Raw genomic sequence first — 20,661 nt, forward strand, 5'->3', positions numbered from 1 at the left:
CGGGCTCTGTGTGCGTCGCGCTCCAGTCTATATGCGCCGCGCGCTGAAACCGCCTCCAACTTTGCTCCAAAATGCACAATGCACACTCCACGACTTTGGAATGTTTTCCCTATGCCTTTGATTGCACAATGACTTTGATTTTTGCTATAAACTTGTGTATAAAGATTTGTAGGTCATGATTTAAATTTTTCTTTTTCAAAAACCCATTTTTCTAATGTCATGTTTTGCCACTTTTTCACTGACTTAAATCAACACTAATTTTCACTTTTCCTTTGAAATTTTAGCTCAAATGATGAAATTTTCGGCACTCTTTGCAGGGATTGCATGACAGGTCATTTGGCCATGGAAACCATGACTGCGTGTGGAGAAATCAACTATTGATCTCTTTGAAAATTTTATCATCAATGACACTGTTTGACTTTTCTTCAAAACAATGTTTTGAAGAACAGTCGAAGTTTATTAATATGACGATGAAACTCTGTGAATCATTATTTTTTAAGGGCCTCTCTCTCTGGCCTGCATGGCTTTACTAGACATATTTAAAGACCAAACTGATAAATCCCTAGACCTAATGATCGAAAATGACCTTTGTCCATTAAAGGACCAGACCTTGACTGTCATGGAGGCTTGTGATCATTGACCAAAGACCTAAGCCAGCAGGAGCCAAATATGAGGGGAAATGACTAGCATGACCTTTTCTGTTAGATTATGGCATGCTCCTAGCGGAATGCAGCTGAGTGAATGGAGCGGGACACCTAAAGTCAAATGCATAAAGAGTTTTGATCTCTGACAAAGGATTGACCAGACTGACTCTAACATTGGCTCCAATGGGGGATGGTAGCTCCTTGGAGGTGCCAAGAACAGCAGATCTCTAGAAGAGCTAGACAGTGCCTTCTGTCCATTGGGCTATGGAGTCATTTTTTCCACAAACGACATAGGACTCTAACTCATTTTTGAAACTAAAGTGACCGAAAAATTAACTCAAACTTGACATTGAAATGACTTGAAGACTAACTTGACAAACTCAAACCAAACTGAAATAAAAATGGTATTTACAATGATAGTGGAAGCAACATTAATAAACTCAGAAATGGTACCGCTTGAGCAGCCGACCATTGATCGGCCCTCCTAGACAATCTTCCCTGTTCATTTCCTTCAGAAGAAAGGAATTCTAACCCCTATATGTTGTAATCTTGAAAGGACCCTTCCAAAGATTCTGGAACTTTCCATGCTTACCTTTCTCCTCATCCCTTGCATCCCACTTCAGCACCACATCATCCAACTGAAATTTATCTGCCTTTGCTTTTCTGTCATAAATTTTCTTGATATTCTCCTGCAATTTGGATGTGTTCTTGAAAAATTCTTCTCTTTTCTGCTGCAAGTGGACCATTTGATTCAACCTTCTCTACATGGGATCTTATTCACTGTCGGCCTCCTGAAGAAGTCTGCCTACCGAGGCAGCGAGAGAGGTAGGAAATATTGTATCAACTCCATAAACAAGCTCAAATGGTGACATACCAATGGATTTTTTCTGACTGATCCGATCTGCCAAAAGTGCATGGACCAACCTCTTATGCCAGCTCTTCTTATTTATTTCCAGCAGCTTCTTGATGATGTTGACCAATGATTTTTTTGAAGACTCCACCAATCCATTGCCTTGCAGATGATAGGCAGTTGAGTGACCCAAAATGATGTGATATTTATGACAAAACTCTACCATCCTTTTTGATTTGAAAGCTGCTACGTTATCAGTGATTAACTTATTTGGACAACCAAAGCGAGACAAGATGTTATTTTCAAGAAATAAAATGATTACCGCATCTGTAGCTTGTCTTGCGGGAATTGCCTCGATCCATTTCGTGAAATAATCTATCGCTGTGAGGATCCACCTATGCTGACCGGAAGAAGCGGGATGAATATCACCAATGAAATCCAACCCCCATTGCTAGAAAGGAGCGCTCACCCCAATAGGCTTAAGTGGCAAAGGCTGTAACTTCTACTTTCCTTCGAAAATCTAACACTTATGAAAGTTCTTGACCATCTTATATACATCAGCAAACAATGTCGGCCAATATTATCTTGCTCTCAGAATTTTATTTGCTGTTGATTTCCAAAAAAGGTGACCACCACACTCTCCTCCGTGGAAATCCTCCATGACTTTCTTTGCCTCCTCTTCCACCAAACAATTTAACAAAACGCCACCAGGATCTTTCCAATACAGCACAGAATTTAGAATGAAAAACTTGGCAGCTTTCAACTTGAGTGTTCTCGCTTTGTTTCTAGGCATGCCGGGCGGTGGTGACAAATTTTTAAGCACATATATGATATCTAAATACCATGGAGAAAGAGCAAACATTTCAGATACCTGAATTGATGATGATTCTTCATTCTCATCGGACATAGCAGTGATCAGATTTATGTCCAAGGCGTGCAAGTTTGATTCGGCCATTAACTTCGCCAATCCCTGTCCTTTAACCAGCTTTGTGGGCTTTATTTCCACATCATATTCCAGCAAGGCTGCAATCCATTTGCCTCGTCTTCCTTCCGGATCGGTCTGCACTAAAACATCTTTTACAGCAATGTTAGGAACATAGGCCAGAATATGAGAATGTAGAATATATACCCGGAAATCTTTCAATGCCTTCACAAGTGCCAGGGTTTGTTTCTCAATGATGTCGTACTTTAAGGTTGCATCCCTTATAGATCTGCTGAAGAATGCAATGGGTCTTTCATGGTCATCTCTTTTCTGCAATAATACTGTTGCCATAGTGTGCTCTGAAGCAAATGAAAACAATATGAAATCCTGAGTGTAGTCCGGGCTAACTAGAACAGTAGCTGAAGAAAGAGCCAATTTGACCAAATTGAAATATTTTATGGCCTCCTCCATCCATTTCACTTGGTTGTCCTTCTTAAGCATGTTTGTCATTTCTCTTAAGCGTTCAGCAAGATTAGGCACAAAGCGACGTAGAAAATTCATCTTACCATTGAACGATTGTATCTCTTTTTTATTACAGGGCAAATCGATTTGCTGAATTGCTTGCACATGTGCTGGGTCAATACGAATTCCATCTCTTGAGATAATATGCCCGAGTAATTTTCCTTCCTCCATGGCGAACAAGCTCTTCTTCGGATTCAGTGACAAACCATATTTTCTGCACTTTTGAAAGACATTTTTTAGATGGTGCATGTGCTCTTCATCAGATTTGGAAAACACCACCAAATCATCCAAGTACACCACCAAAAAGACATCCTTCTCATTTGCAAAATCCAATTCCTTTGCACGCTGAAATGTGGCACCTGCATTCTTTAAACCGAAAGTCATTTTGGCGTAATGAAAGGTTCCCCATGGAGTGGTGAATGCTGTCTTGTCTCGGTCATATTCATGGACAGAAATTTGGTTATATCAGGAATAACCATCAAGTAGTGACATACGAGATGCTCCCACTACTCGTTGAAGTATATGGTCCATTTTGGGTAGTGGATAGTTGTCCTTCAATGAAACTTTATTGAGATTTCTGAAATCAATGCATAAGCGAATCTCACCTGTGTTCTTTCGTACAGGCACCAAGTTAGATATCCAATCTGAAAATCTGATGGGCACAATGATCCCTGATTTGTACAACCTGTTTACCTCCTTTTCAATAGATGGCATCAACTTTGGACTTATCCTTCTCAACTTCTGTCTGAATAGTTTTTGATTGGGCTTAACGGGTATAGTGTGCTGAATTATATTGGTATCATATGTCTTTAAATTAGAATAGTCCCAAGCAAACACATCTGCAAATGAAGCCAGTAAACTGATGTATTTGTCCTTGATCTTTGGCGGCAATGCTTTGGACAATTTTACCAACTTAGGATTAGCAGTTGTTCCGATGTTGACCTTTTCCGCAGAAATATGCCCCACTACGAAGTAGTAGGTTGGTATTTCTACAAAAATCCGCTTCACTAAACGGTCCCACCCCGAGATCCCCCTCACCTCTACCTGGACAGAAGAGGCAAAAAGGGCTTGGATTCGATCCCGGAGGCAGCGGCGTTTCGTTCGTCCATGAATTTTTAGCGCCCCAGTATAGCGGTAACTTTGGAAACCCGCAGCTGTTTTATGTAGCACGCATCCATGGACCAAAGCGAACCCGCTCACATGGGGGAAATTTGTTTTGTCCTTTAGAAGTGCCATTTCTGATGCGATGTTAATACCATTAATAGCGCGGGCCCTCGTAATGGGGGAGATTGTTATGTGAAAATACTTAAGGTCTTCGTCTCGGTTTTTTTTTTGTTCATACGGTTCCAGAAACATTTTGCCTGCCGATGCCGATGAAAGCAAGGGAAATAATAAACACTGCGTAGGGTTGAGCCTCCCAGCGGCGACCCACATTTATCCACTCCAGCCATATGCAGCCATATGGGGGTAAATAAATCGATTTATTGGATATCCAAAAAGAAAACATCTTGCAGGAGTTTTCGATACATATTTGATTTTCTATTACTGATTTAAAGAACGTGACCCCCGGGGCCTAACTTAGGTGGGGACCACGTCAAATACGCCGAGAGCGCGTTTCTCAAAAAGTGCCTCGCGCTAAAGCAATTAGCCGAGACCTGGTCAGAAGCCAATGGCACAATTTATTGCAGAATACTGGGGCCCAGAAAACTGAGGAAGAGGGGGGGACGGTAGGGGGCGAGCCTACCATTTCGTCCATCGTTCGTTTCTTTTTTCCTGCTTCTTCTATGGGGGCGTCATTTTATGTGGCCGCAATTTTAGGTCCCCGCGGGTTTAATGCCCGTAGTTGCAGAGTGAAATGGTAGCATCATCACTCTTTCTAGCATTACAACCTTTGTATGATTCCGGCCAATAGTAGTTATAAGCATACAGCTGAGCGGAATCGACCTAGCTTTGTATTGGGCCGTGAGCCGTGCATGATGGGGAAGTGAGATATTGTGAATGATGGGTACGTGAGATAAGGATCAAGCGAGAGATCTAATTATTCAGTGAACGATGGGTACGTGAGATTGTCCTTCCCTCAATGGGGACGTGTGATTGGGTCAGTTGGAAGTCCTATCCCGGAAGATGTGGTAGTTAGGAACTTCCCTCTCTGGATGGCTCCTCACCCACAGGGTGAAAGGAAGGAGAAAGCCAAATACCCTCCCTCTTATACCAGTTCAGAACAGACCCTTCATCCATCCCTTTCTACCTGTTAAGCAAAGATACTTACCTAGTCCCAAAGGTGAAAGCACAGATAGTCACATTCGTAAGTACAACAATGAAGAAAAAGGACCTTCATGGGCTGATACCACCTCTGTGGGGTTAAAGTGGGGATAAACCGCATTTTCGTGCCAATGATCGATATTCTTATTCGACCGAAGAGAGGAGAGAAGCCAGGTAAGGTCACGTTGCTTAGCTCGGTCTTCCCGTAGTGCCTTAAAGGAGGAAGCCGAACCTAGTCCGTAGGTCATGTTTCGCTATTACCCAATCATACCAGTAAGAAACTACAGATATATCAGGCTGGAGAAGAGCTCCCCGTACGAGTAGGAGGAGGAGGCCAATCCCTGTACGAGTAGTTTGTTGCCGGGCGGGATTACCTCAACCTGTACATTTTCGTGCCGGCTGCATAATAGCTCCCTGTACCAGTATTAGTCCAAACCTTTAGCTCCTAAACACATGCTTGCTTAGATAAATAAGGAAGTAGCCTTACTGACCTATGCTAATACACGGGCTCGTCATACCTCGTACGCTAGTTGTTGGGCTTATAATCTTTTAGTTTCACAGGGGTGCTGCTCCCCTTTTAGTTTCAGGCTCGTAAACCTCCTAAAAGGTGGGCATCCTCCCTACCACGTACGATTACCCTGCCTCACCTACAAGCAAGCAAACCTACCCTACCTCTTGACTGATGAAAATGACTATTACAACTTAAGCCAGCAAGTAAAGTAAGTGGTTCAGGGTGCAGGATGGATGCGAAGCTCTGATGACTAAGGTTCCCTGCCTGCTCCTATTATACTATACTATAGGTATATAATGGAGGGCGACTGTAGGCGGTAAGGAAGCAAGCTATTCCTTCATCTCCCCTCTCCCGCCATTCCAGCCGACATCAGGGAGTTGAGGGAGAGAGCATTCACTCAACAGTAGGACCGGCAGGATGCGTAAGCATGCTCGACTGGCCGCCATCGGCTCGCCCCCCTCTCAAATAAGTAACTAAGGCCGCCATCGATTTCACATCGATACCTAAACTACCACATGCTCATATATAACTACCACCATTTCACCTATCCTCTTTCGTAGCACCTACCCTTCTTCGTAGCACTTATCTTCCTTGCCCTCAGAAGCGCAAGCCCTCCGGACCTTCGAATGAATGACTGGTCTTTCTTCTCTCTCTCTAGCTAGGAAATCAATATCATTATATATGTCATTACGCCATCTCGCCCCAGTTGAATAAGCATCTGATCTATCTCTATTTTATGAAGCCGCAACTACCACATGCTCATATATAACTACCACCATAACAAGGAGCCGTAAGGCCGCTCGACCATAAGGATGCGCAAGCAGGCTCGACCATAATGACGTAATTACGTATATAATGAATGACTGGAATCACTGGTCGAAATGAACCAAGGTCCCGGAGGGGCTTGCGCTTCCTCTCCCTAATGGTCGAGCCCCCTAAAGGGTCCTAGTGCAAGGAGACACGAACTAGTCTTTCTTCTCCCCGTACGGATGGTTGAGCCTTAAAGCGTAATGACATATATAATAGCCACAAGGTAGATCGAGCTATCAAAAGACCAGAATGACCATAATGACATATATAATATATGCATTTATGTCGAGTATGCTTTTATTTCGTATCTATCTCTAGTGACCGAAATCAAGATTCTTATATATGTAATTATGCATTTCTGCCGTCATTACGCTTTAACGAACAATGCTGCTATGGGCATATGTCATTATGCATTTCTTCCAGTCATGATGCTAACGCAGGCTCGACCATCAGGACCCGGTAGGGGGCTCGACTGATAAGGCCGCCATCGATTTATCGCTCACCATCACGGCTACTACTGCTATCCACTGCTACTGCTATTTATTTAAGCTTGTTCAAACGCTACCCTCTAACTGACTTACCCTGACTTACTTACTCTTATAGTTGCTGTTAGATCTTAACTAATAGTATTCCTATACGGTCTATTAGGGTAAATTGCTTACACTGCTTCAATAACCATTGTATAAGGATGATTTAAGTGCTAGTATTGATGATTACAAAAGTGGTATTACTAGTATGATTACAACACTATCTTTCCATAATAGCTTGATCGTATAGCTATGATAAGAGTAATCATAATGATGAGTTAACAAAGGAGCGAAGCCGCTTGTCCGCATCGGGCAAGGTTGAGTCATCAGCTTCGGCACGAGCTTCACTCTTTTCCAACTGTTTCAAGTAGGGTCTTCTCGAAGTAAGGATTTGCAATACCTCGTATTGGAATGACTTACTTCTTGCCTGGATGAGTATGAGCTTCCTTCTTTTCAAGAGCTGAGGAGTATCCCGGTCTACCTCCCTTGCTAGCCTTTCTATCTTGCTTTGTTTCCTTGCTCTCTGGTCTCCCTTGGTTGGCTAGTGAATACCAAAACGAATCTTATAGCATGCTTGTCTTCCTTGCTTTGGGAAAGAGTTCTCGTTATGAATACAATACCAGAATAACTGCCTTCGGCCTCGTTCCGTAGACTCCACTCGCATTTGGGACTCGTTCCGTACTACTCGCACCACTTGACTGGCTGATCGATCTGCATCTGCTATTGCATCGGGGAGACATAACCCACTAATGAGATCGGCTGGTTCCGGACGGATGACGGGACAGAAGGTGGTTCTTATGGGATAGCTGGATGGATGGAAGCGATAGCCTCAGACGCGAGCACTCTGGCCACATCCGGTTCGATTGGAGCTGGGAGAGAGGCCCAGAACCTTCATTTACTTAGCAGTCGGGCCCTCAAGCCTACGGGTCCCCGCTATTCGGCAATTCCAACGACCAATCATTGGTAGGTTGTTCGATTGGCAGGCATTAGTACCTTGATCGGGAAAGCATGTGTTGTTGTAGGACCTCCGGTTCCGTCTCGTTCAGTGACCTGAAGCAGTATAATGCCATAGCGTAGGTTCGTTCCCTCATCGTGGCGTGGAGACTGGGTGTCCTTGCCCGATGCGGACAAGCGGCTTCGCTCCTTCATATATTCTCTTTCGTGCAACCCCTACCCCGGCTTTCACTAGTCCGGGTGGGGAAGGTCTAATAAAGCAATCAAATCCAATCGCTATTGAATCGACTATATAGCGGCGACTAGGACTCTTGGATCGAGTAGCGGAAAAGAGTCCTGGCATGGAGTGATTGAAAATAGAACTGAATGATACGGATTGAAGGGAATGGGGGATAGAACGTAAAGGCAAGCGGTAGCAGCGATAATCATCAGCAGGTCATGACGAGCACGTCTTGATGTTCCAGGTCTATGTCCAGACCTATTCAAGTTCCAGGCCTCTAGTTCGACTCCCGTAATGACTCACTAACTAAGGGCCTAACTGACTTCATGGTGCCATATCGTTAGTGGAACCTCAGGTGTATTGTGTGAAGACCTATCTCGCAAGTCCAGGCCTGTCGTAAAACTCGGCTAGTTGGGTGAATGATCGAGTGTCTCGGCTAGCGGCAGGTTCCATGCTCCCGGGTCTATGGCTTATTTCCTCCCCTCCCCATTGGATTATTCACCTTCCTGAGGGAGTATCGTCTCTCCCCCTCCTTCCTATCGCCAAAGGTTAGAGCAGCATCCACGCTCAACCTCTAAGCCAAGGAAGGGTAAACAATATGGCTCACTTACTATCGGCCTAACTAACCTAACCTGATAGTGAGTGGTGCCAACCCCTATGCGGTAGTGGTGTAACCTCATAGTGCCATGGTTTTGGTGCTATCTCGGTAGTGTAACATGCTAAAGGTGTTCCTGATCTCACAGCAGCAGTAGTAGTCCCAATGGGCCCAAGCTGTCCGGTCCTACCCCAACACAGTAGACCTCTGGATTGAGAAAATTGCTCTTCTGGGCTCTCCCACCATATGATAATTGTTTGCGTAGCGTTTCAATAAATAAAGGAGACCTTGTTTGACTAGAGCGGGATTCGATGGCTAGTAGTTGGACTAAAGCAAATGGATTATTCCGAGTATTCCCGGCATGGAGTGTCTAAATTATTGGCATTAGTAGCATCTGACATTGGCAAAGCCAGCGTTTTTTCTTGGCATTGAGTGAATTGAAACACCTAGCATTTCTCCTTGGGCTGGAGTAGGAGCTATATGGATTCCCTCCCTGGATTGATCAAGTTGAATAGCGCAGCAGCCCATCCTCGTTTGCCTTTAGACCATGCTGTCCCTTTATTTGTTCCTAGTGTTTGGGTTGACTCTACCTCGCCATGGGTGAATTATGTGGCATCGGATCCCAGGCGTTCAATTGCTACTGAGAAGGAGCATCTACAATAATGTGTGCCTTCTTGGGGCATGGTCCCGGTAATTGACCAAGTGATTTATCCAATTATGACCCACCGATGGAACCACCCATCGTACCTTTCCACCCCGGGAATCAAGCCGCCGTCGATACTCATATTGTAGCACCGTGTCTTCAAATGATCAAAGAGCCAATAGATAAGTATCACTCACCGCTGCCACCACCAAAGAAGAAAAGAAAGACTCAGCACCACCAAGCAATAAAAGGGAGCTCGAGAGTTATCAATTATATGCCTTGTCTACAACTTTCCAAGTGGAGGAACTTCTATATGAAAAAGGGGGGGGTTTATTCAGTGGGTGTTGTTCGATAAGGCTTTGTATGAATTCCGATGCTGGGTTGGTTCCCCTGGCGAGACCGGATACTAAGACGAGGGTCGAACAGAGGGTCGATTGAGGACCTAAACTGAGGTGAGGGAATGTCTTACCTCAAGGCGTTGGGTTGCGTTATCAATCATGGCTGTCCTCTGCCGTTGGATGAGAAATTAAGACCCTCGTTTCGACGTGGAAGGGGATGATCCTTCCTAGCATCGTGACAAATAGAGATTGTTGTTTGATCAATTCAGTGATTCCTTATATATGTTGCCATGGTCGGTCGATATCCATCCATTTCAGTTATTCCATGATGCCGGAAGAAGAGGGAGTGCTGCTACTATTATATATGTAATTACGCCATCTCAGAATGGATCAAAGAATTGATTTATTCGTTATTCTCTGGACAATAGGGCTCGGCGATAGGACCTCTTTTCCTCTCCCTTATGGTCGAGCGATTTCATTCCTCTCCCAAGTGCTTTTCCATTTGCTACTACCTTGAACTACATTTCTTTCTTTCTTTCCTCATATGGAATTGAATAGGTAGGCTCAGTGTCCTCAATCGCTGAGCCGAGTAGAACGGGCGGCTATCCCAACCGAACGAACCAATTCGTCCTCACTTTGTTGCACCTTCTCCCCAAGAAAGTATGACGCCTCCAATCCAATATGATCTAAAGTCAAACAAAAAGAGCTGCGGCATCCAACGTTGAACTTGAACCATAAGTCAATGTCTCCCTTGCTGCCAATAGACGCATCATCTTGATCAAAAAGTTCCTCTAAAGGTATCAAGCCTTTAGGAATAACGTTATTCTTCAACTGCAACACGTCCATTTCATTGATATGTACCTCAGCTGTACCATTCCCTTTACCATCATCATTTTCTACATCTATTGAGGTTTCTTTGAACTTGCCTTTGTTTTGCAGAAAATCATTAATCTCCTCATCATCTTGAAACACTTGCCAATATCTCTGATTGTCTGGAACGGTTGGACGATGCTTGACATGGATTTCGAATTTATTGCTAGAGTTCATTGGGATCTTCAAACTACTTGCTGCCTTGGCAAGAGCGTCAGCAATACTATTTTGTATACGAGGCACACATGTCAAGGTGTATTCTAAAAATAATTTTAGGATGTCTAGAACTGCATTACGGTAGACCCACATCCTAGGATGCTTTGCTTGATACTCGCCTCTGACCTGCTTAATTACCAATTTGGAGTCGCCATATACTGAAATCCTCTTAGCATTCAGCTTTCTTAGAATCTTTAGGCCAGCAATCAGGGCTTCATACTCAGCTTCATTTTTTGAACACTCAAAAGCCAACTTGTAAGAGCATACCCGCATGTTACTAGGCACTTTGTTCGGGGCAAGGAAAGGACTGCGTACCCAAATTCCAATTCCAGCGCCATCATTTCCCACTACTCCATCGAAATCCATGGTCCACAAACCTTCTTCCTCCTCTTGCAAGTGCTGGAAATCTATTTGCTATGCCTTGTCTGCTTGCTATCCATTACTTTCAGCTGATTGCCCAACATTGTTCTGCTGTTCTTGTCCTTTTTTCTTTAAAATTTCTATGAAATTTTCTATTATTTCTGGAATATCATCTACTTCAACTAATTGACTATCTATATCATTAAAACTATCTGAATACAAAACAAAAGACTCTAAATATGTATATACATAGTTAATTGGATGATTTATTGGTCTCTCCTTGCTTGTGATCATGTATTTCATTTTTTGTTCCCGATACAATTTCCTCATTTGTCCAAACACCAGAATCGTTGCATAGGAGAAATCTAGCTATAGTGTACCTTTCAATTTCGCTACCCAAGACCTGGAAAGAAGCATGCCAAACCTTGGAGGAATATCTGCTACAACCACACCCATCAAAACATTCTTCATTGGGAGCTGATCCAGACTCACAACCAAGTCTTTGATGAGTCCTATACATCTTACTCTGTTGGAATCTGTTGGGTCCCTATAATACTAGTGATTACCCCATTACTATTGTAGTTATACCCCTTATTTATATTGTTGAGCCCCTATTACCCCCATATTATTATTTCTGTGCTCCATAGAATCCCTCTATTGTTATTTTTGTGGCTTTATATTATTATTGTTAGGTTGGCTGGATTATATTATGACTCCTTAGACTCCTATATATAGAAAGGAGGTTTTGTCATTTGTATCATCCAAGAATTGTTCATTTATGTAATGTAAAGGAGGTTGCCCCCTCGAAGAGGCTGAATTCTAAGGCGTTGATCTATCTTTTCTATCTTTTCTTGAGCTGGTTTCATAACATTTGGTATCAGAGCTTTGGATTCTAGGGTTTCGCTGCTCCAAACAGGTCATCGTGGAATTTTCGCTATAACTTTTTTTCTGTGACGTTTCAGAAGTCGCAAAAAAAACCCATTTGAGAATAATTGACGCTAAACCTTGGGTCTAAATTTCAGAGCTTTTCGCGCGATATTTTCGGAGATATGATCTGAGGAAGTTGGTCTTTTTGCAGAATCCTGAATTACATTCAAAACAGGTGACCTAGGGAAAATCGTCATAACTTTCTCTCTGAGGATCATATTGAAATTTCGTAAAAAGGTACAGAAAGAGGACAAACTTTAGTTTCTTTTGGGTGTTTTTTTAGATCCAAAGGTCGAAATAGTGATTCGCAGCACGTCGTACAAGTTAGCTCTACTGAACTAGTCTATAATCAAGTCACTGTGGGAGATTTCGCATAACTCTTCCTTGGAGAATCCAATTTGGGTCAGACTTGTGGCATTATAAAGAGGACACAGATCGAAAGTTCAGAACTAGATGACTGGAAAGCACAGAGATACATCAGAGGCAATATCGAGCTCCTACAAAGTGAAAAAAGGTGTGTAGATTTTTTTTTTAATTTTTGCTTAAGCTTGGTTTGAAAATTTATTTTGAAGGAATTCAAAGGGCATAGTAGAGCATTATTATCGGTAACTGATGCCCCGAGGAAAGAAAATGCAAACAACTAGTAAGGAACCTGAAAGCTCTAGCATGACTCATGAAGAAAAGGAAGAAATGCTACATGATATATCAAAATTACAAGAACAAGTGCAACAAATGTCACGCTCACAAAAGTTAACAAATGTTAAGATAAATGGCGTGGAAGCTAAGATGAATGGCATAGAAGCTAAGATGGACAATTTGAAGATAGATTTGAACACAAATTTGAAGACAGGCATGGCGGATTTGAAGACAGATTTGACTAATTTTCTACAAGAAATACTTACTAATGGTGAAAAGGTAGTAAAGGAAACTCATGATGAGAACAAAAGAAATGTTAATCATGATTCCATAGACGCTAATGTTGGATCGAAGAATCACCACATTCCAAAAATCGATATGAGGAAGTTTGATGGCAAGGATCCCGCCACATGGATATTACAGATGGAGCAATTCTTCGATCTCAATAATGTGCAAAACACACAAAAGGTACATATGGAAACTTTATATTTGGAACCAAATCAGTTTGTATGGTATCAATGGCTTTGTTCTCGTAAACAATTTATCACTTGGGCAATTTTTACGAAAGAATTGATAGCACATTATGAGGATACAAAAAGCAACACTTTTTTTAGCCAATTGATAAGTCTCAAACAAAAGGGTTCAATAATGGAGCACATTGAGGAGTTCCAAAAATTGAACATAAGGGTAAAAGATATTCCAGAGGAGCATAGGATTGATGTGTTCATAGGGTCTTTAAAGGATAATATCCAACATGATGTGCGCCTTTGGGAACCTGATTCATTAGAGAAGGCATTCAGGTTAGCAAGAAAAATGGAAAACAAAATTATGGCAACTAGGAAGCATACCATTCACAACTATAAAGACGGAAGTGTTGTTTCCCATAGTCTTCCACAACCTACAAGGTTGACACCACAACAATTGGAAGAAAAAAGAGCAAAAGGGCTTTGTTACAATTGTGATAGCAAATACACAAAAGGTCATAAGTGTGCTGAGAAGAAATTATTCTACATAGATTGTGAAGAGGAAGAAGAAAAGGAGCAAGAAAGGTCAAAAGAAGAGAATATATTCCAGGAACAAAGCCTAGATGAAGAACAAATAAATCCGACCATATCTTGTAATGCATTGGCGGGAATTACCACTCCTCAAACCATCAAGATAGAAGGACAAATCAAGAAGAAAAAGGTAATAGTGTTGATTGATTCAGGAAGCACCCACAATTTTATTCATTGTAGGGTAGCAAAAGAATTGAATTGCTTCCTATATCCAGCACCAGAGTGTCAAGTGATGATTGCAAATGGAGGAACAATAAATTGTTCTGGAAAGTGCCATAATATCAAGCTATCCATGGGAGAATATGTATTGACTAGCCCAATGCTTTCCATTCCAATGGGAGGTGCTGATGTTGTACTAGGAGTCCAATGGCTACAATCCCTGGGTACAATAGCTTTTAATTTTCAAGAACTTTTCATGAAATTTTCTGTGGAAGGAAGGAAGTTGAATTAAGGGGTATTGCAGGGAAACCAGGAAAGATAATCAGCTCTAATGGCATGACAAAGCTTCTAAAAAAGGAGCAAAGAGGTGTAATTGCACAATTATGTTCGCTAGATGTTTCCACATTGGAATCATCTATTTCTCCAGATCTCCAAAAAGTCCTGGACAATCATTCCAAGGTATTTGAGACTCCCAAAGGTCTCCCACCTATGCGTGATCATGATCATGCTATTCATCTGATTCCAGGAAGTGTTCCTCCAAACATCAGGCCGTACAGATATCCATATGTCCAAAAAAGTGAAATTGAACGTATGGTTGCAGAAATGCTAGAGGCTGGTATAATTCAACCGAGTCAAAGTTCTTTCTCAGCTCCAGTAGTATTGGTGCACAAGAAGGATGGATCATGGCGCATGTGTCCAGATTATAGGGAGCTCAACAAGCTCACTATTAAAGATAAGTTTCCCATTCCTGTCATTGATGAATTACTGGATGAATTGCATGGATCAATTTACTTCACCAAGTTGGATCTTCGTTCGGGATATCATCAAATCAGAATGAAGATTGAAGACATTCCGAAAATGGCATTTAGAACTCATGAGGGTCATTATGAATTTTTGGTCATGCCTTTTGGCCTTACCAATGCACCTTCAACATTTCAAGGTTTGATGAATTCAATTTTCAAACCATTCCTTAGAAAATTTGTGTTAGTATTTTTTGATGATATACTAATCTACAACAAGTCTTGGAAGGATCATGTTGAACATGTTGACAAGGTGCTACAACTATTGGAGGAGAAACAATTATATGCAAAAAGATCCAAATGTTTCTTTGGAGTCCAGGAGGTGGAATATTTGGGTCATATTGTATCTCATGAAGGAGTTAAGGTAGACCCTAGCAAAATTAAAGCCATTAAGGAATGGAAAATCCCCACATCCATAAAGCATCTGCGAGGATTTCTTGGGTTGACAGGGTATTATCGCAAGTTTGTTAAGAATTATGGGAGAATAGCAGCACCTCTAACAACATTATTGAAGAAAGATTCATTTTCATGGACTCCGGAAGCAACAAAGGCCTTTAAACATCTTAAAGAGGCAATGTGCCAAGCACCGGTCTTAGCTACACCAGACTTCACAAAAACCTTTATTGTGGAATGTGATGCTTCAGGAAATGGAATTGGTGTTGTTCTAATGCAAGATGAAAGACCCATTGCTTTTGAAAGTCGTCCAATCAAGGGAAAGTTTTTAAGCAAAGCTATTTATGAGAAGGAAATGTTGGCAATACTCCATGCACTTAAGAAATGGCGACCCTACCTAATGGGAAGACACTTCAAGGTAAAAACGGATCATGATAGCCTTAAATACTTTTTAGAACAAAGATTATCCTCTGAAGAGCAACAAAAGTGGGTCACAAAGATGTTGGGTTATGACTTTGAAATCATCTACAAAAAAGGGAAGCAAAATGTGGTGGCAGATGCACTCTCAAGAAAGGATGAGGATGTGGAAGCATTGTTGTGTGCCATTTCTATTATCCAACCAGATTGGATAAATGAAGCAAAGGAGGAATGGAAGAATGACGAAGAAGTGTGGGCACTTATTCGAAAGCTACAACAAGATTCCAGTACTTTTGATACATTTAGCTGGCAAAATGATTCGTTATGGTACAAAGATCGCTTATACCTCTGTAAGAATTCCCAACTAAAACAAAAGATTCTTATGGAATTGCACACTTCTCCCTTAGGAGGGCACTCAGGATTTTTAAAAACTTACCACAGGGTTAAGAAGGAATTTTTTTGGGATGGCCTTAAATCAGATATTCAAAAGTTTGTGGCGGAATGTTTGGTTTGCCAACAAAATAAAGTTGAAACAATTAAGACACCGGGTCTATTACAACCTTTATCCATTCCAAGCCAACGTTGGGAGGAGGTTTCAATGGATTTTATCACAGGTTTACCCAAGTCTGAGGGAAAGAGTGTCATCATGGTGGTAGTTGACAGACTTACCAAGTATGCACACTTTTGTGCATTATCACATCCATTTAAAGCCAGTACAGTTTCTACTGCATTTATGGAAACAGTTCAAAAGCTACATGGAAACCCAAAGATTATTGTAAGTGACAGAGATCCCATTTTCACTGGAAATTTTTGGACAGAATTATTTTCTTGTCTGGGTACTCAGTTAGCTCATAGCTCATCTTATCATCCTCAATCTGATGGGCAAACTGAGATAGTAAACAAATGTTTGGAAGGATATCTTCGTTGCTTTGTATCTGATAAACAGACACAATGGGTCAAATGGTTGCCTCTGGCTGAATGGTGGTATAACACTTCCTTCCATACAGCAACAAAAATGACCCCATTTATGGCACTTTATGGGTACCAACCACCATCAATCACATCATATTTAAGAGAAAATTCTAAGGTTCAAGCAGTGGAACATCACATCGAACATCAACAACAAGTCCTCCAACTCTTAAAGGATAACCTCGTGTTGGCACAAAATAGAATGAAACAACAGGCAGATCAACATCGCAGTGAAAGAAGTTTTGATGTAGGTGATTGGGTATTCCTACGGCTACAACCATATAAGCAAATGTCCCTAAAGCAAGCTAAGAAGGATAATAAATTATCACCAAAGTATTATGGTCCGTACAAGGTGTTGGAAAAGATTGGTACTATGGCATACAAATTGGAGCTTCTTGCAGTGTCTCGATTGCACCCAGTTTTCCATGTTTCATGTTTAAAGAAGGTTATAGGCGACAAGCTCCCAGTTCAAACAATATTGCCAGAACTTGACGAGGAAGGAAAAATTATATTGGAACCGGAAGCAGTCACAGAAACAAGAACTCGACAGCTACGAAATCGATCAATTTCAGAGTATCTTATCAAGTGGAAGAACTTATCCGCTGAAGATTCCACATGGGAGGATGAGAATTTTATGTAGAAGTATCCAGAACTACTCAAGCGTTGAGGACAACACTTTTTTTGAAGGAGAGGGGCATGTTGGGTCCCTATAATACTAGTGATTACCCCATTACTATTGTAGTTATACCCCTTATTTATATTGTTGAGCCCCTATTACCCCCATATTATTATTTCTATGCCCCATAGAATCCCTCTATTGTTATTTTTGTGGCTTTATATTATTATTGTTAGGTCGGCTGGATTATATTGTGACTCCTTAGACTCCTATATATAGAAAGGAGGTTTTCTCATTTGTATCATCCAAGAATTGTTCATTTATGTAATGTAAAGGAGGGTGCCCCCTCGAAGAGGTTGAATTCTAAGGCGTTGATCTATATTTTCTATCTTTTCTTGAGCTGGTTTCATAACAGAATCAAATGAATAGAGATCATGGTATTGCCGGGTGATGTCCAAACCAAGCTTATCCATGATAGCCTTGGGCATGAGATTGTGAGAAGCTCTAGAATCGAACATGGCATTATGTAACACAAAATCATGCACTCTTAAACTGATATAAAAGGGTGGCACTTCACTATCAGGAGACTCACCATTCGATGTTGGCCCAAAAATCATTTCAGGTTGATCATCTGCGACATTCACCATGTCGGACATCGGATCCAAATTCAACATCTTAGATACTTGCCCTCTATAACTACTATTCCTCATTATTTCAGTCAAGGGGATGGATACCTTTAATCTAGAAATCTCATTCTCTAAATTAAAAGCGGGAATCTTTTCTACCTCTTTGACTAGGATTTCTTTGTTTTCCTTTTCCTTTGATGCAGCTTGCTAATGTGATTGTTCTACTGATGTTGATTTGCTACTCTCTGGACCACCGCCTCTTTTCCTTTCCTTTGTGTAGCTGATGAATCATTCTTTGATGCATCAACATCCTTCCTTTTCTGAATTGGTTTGGCCGGCACATCTCTGTTTCTAAGTGAATATCGCTGCTGCTATGCGGACAGAGCATTCATATATCCCCTTTGATACTCCTCTGATTCTTCCTGTAAAACAGTGTCACTTGCTAGAATGAAATCTGCATCTTTGTGTGCAGCTGAAATCACCGCACACTCTTCCTCTTCAGTAATGTAAGTAGGCAGCTCATCTGGAGAGGTGGTTTTCTTCACCTATTACATTTCTGTCCTCATCTGACTCCAGTCCATGCACAAAATTTTGCTGCAAAGGTGTCTGTACTGGTCGTTGTGTTGTCTGCTCTTGGGCTTGTTGATCTCTCTGTCTTATTCTATATTGTGGTTGCTGCTGACCACGAAGTTAGGATTTCTAACTTGTGGCTCCGATTTGTCAAGTTTCACCCTTTCAAGCATATTCTCTACCTTCTTGAGTAATTGATCCATCGAAGAAGACTCTTCCTTAACTGTGACTTTCTTTTCTGCTTTCACTCTAGCTCTCTTGGACAGCAGATTTGCTTCAACGCTGACCGCGATTTTCTGCATGTCTTCCACTGTGGCCGGTTCTCTCGCTCTTAGTTGGTAGGCCATGTTAGCATCAAAACCATCCAGAAATTTCATCATAGCTAGTCCCACAGGTGGCTTTAGATGATCTGTAATTTCGTTATAAACTAAATTGAATCTAACACAATAGTCTTGGACCAACTCACCAGCGTTTCGTTTGATTTGCTCATATTCAGCCAGAATTTCAAGAGGATTCTTTTTCACTTCCCATCGGTTTAAAAATTTTCTTTGTAGGTCGACCAAGGTAGCGATACTTGCTGCCGGCAAACCTTTGAACCATTTCCTCACATCACCTGCAAATGTTTGTACAAAGAGTCTCATTGCCACATTCTCCGCATCAATCTCATGAAGTTCATAGAAATATACCATTTTGTCCACATGTTGCTGAGCAGTAATGCTGTTAGGAGTTCCATCAAAAAACAAGATTTTTCTTTGATAATCTGCGGGCATATCATCTAGAACTTGAGGCAGAACAAGGGGTGCAAAACGGGTAGCCATCACTCTTGGTGGATTTGGCCTTGGAGGTGTTGGAGGAGTTTGCACAGTTTATAAGGGGCTAGCAATTGGAGTTTGAGGCTGTGTCGCAATATAATTATCAATTAACTGGTTAGCTCTTTCAGTTTCTAGATCTACAAGAAATTGTGGATTGGGGACAGTATAGTCAACAGCACTTTTAGATTTAGACTCGAGCAATGATATTTCAAACCGTTTGTCAAACTCAAGCTCTTCAAGATACTCAAAAATGTCAGGACATGAATGGGATTTGAACACGGGAGTTATATTGCTCTCTTGAAGAAGGAGTCTTGGAATAAAATTGGGGTTTTCGTAGATATGAGGAGGATCTGGGTCTGGATTGGCTCTGGTATATCGTCTCGAAGCCAGCGTGCTATTGAGAAAAATCACAGGGAAAAACCAACTTACTCAGCCTATCCAATCCTAAACTTATCATCCAGAAGCTTAGAATTATTAAGAAGTAAGGGGATTTGATTTCAGTCCCCAGTATGGTCGCCACTATGTTAGCACCTAAATCTGCCCTAGGCTAAAGGAAGGCAAAATTTAGGGTAACCACAAACCATGCTCAGTCTTGTAGCTAGCCCTACCAGAATAGGAGAGGTCTCTCTCCGAGTCATGCTCAGTGAATGGATAAACGAAACGGTCTGAGATGACTTACAGTGAAATATTTATCTTAGGCTAGTAAGCGAATATGGATACAAGAAACAATTTTTATGAATGACTGAGCTTCTGGGATGTTATGGGACCAACGGATATCAATGAATAGAGAATTTAATACAAAGGCACAGATTACTCCGTGAGGCAGGACAGGTGGAAAGTGTATCAATTTAGCTCGAAATAACGCGAAATGGAGAGATTGCTTAGGAGAGTGAAAAGGGCATAAGTACATGAATCCTTTTCAACAGAAGAAGAACACTGAACATGAAATTTTCCCACAGGCAGAGCAATAAAATTGAATTCTACCTTATCTAACTCAGAAAATTTCACTGGAAATGAATATGAATTGAACTATGAACATTACAAAATACATATGAAACATAAGAGCCACATTTACTACACTCACAACCACATGAATCTCATGAAATAGAGTCGCTGCCTTTCATTAATTCACTGTCAAAAATATACAGTGAAGAAACAGAGTTTCTTTCCCACAGTCTCCCAGAAGTTACAAGCCAACCAACCCTTTGCAAATAGCTTGCATACAATATATAGAATGTGCTATGAAGAGATAGAACGCCCAAGGGTTGGGGAGTTACTCGAATCATTACAAAATGGAGGTGAAGAGCCAACCATCAGCTACAGGTGCAGTGTTACAAACATGACAAATGGCTTGGGTGACCATTTGCCTTCCTTCGCCACTTGGATAGAAGCCAATTTGGAGAGAAAAAACTTTAAATTCTGCCTTAGGTGCCAAAA

The sequence above is a fragment of the Pinus tabuliformis genome, chromosome J (genome assembly GCF_031772625.1).
Source record: "Pinus tabuliformis cultivar Carrire ecotype Pingquan chromosome J, CPIR1, whole genome shotgun sequence".
NCBI classification, from domain to species: domain Eukaryota; kingdom Viridiplantae; phylum Streptophyta; class Pinopsida; order Pinales; family Pinaceae; genus Pinus; species Pinus tabuliformis.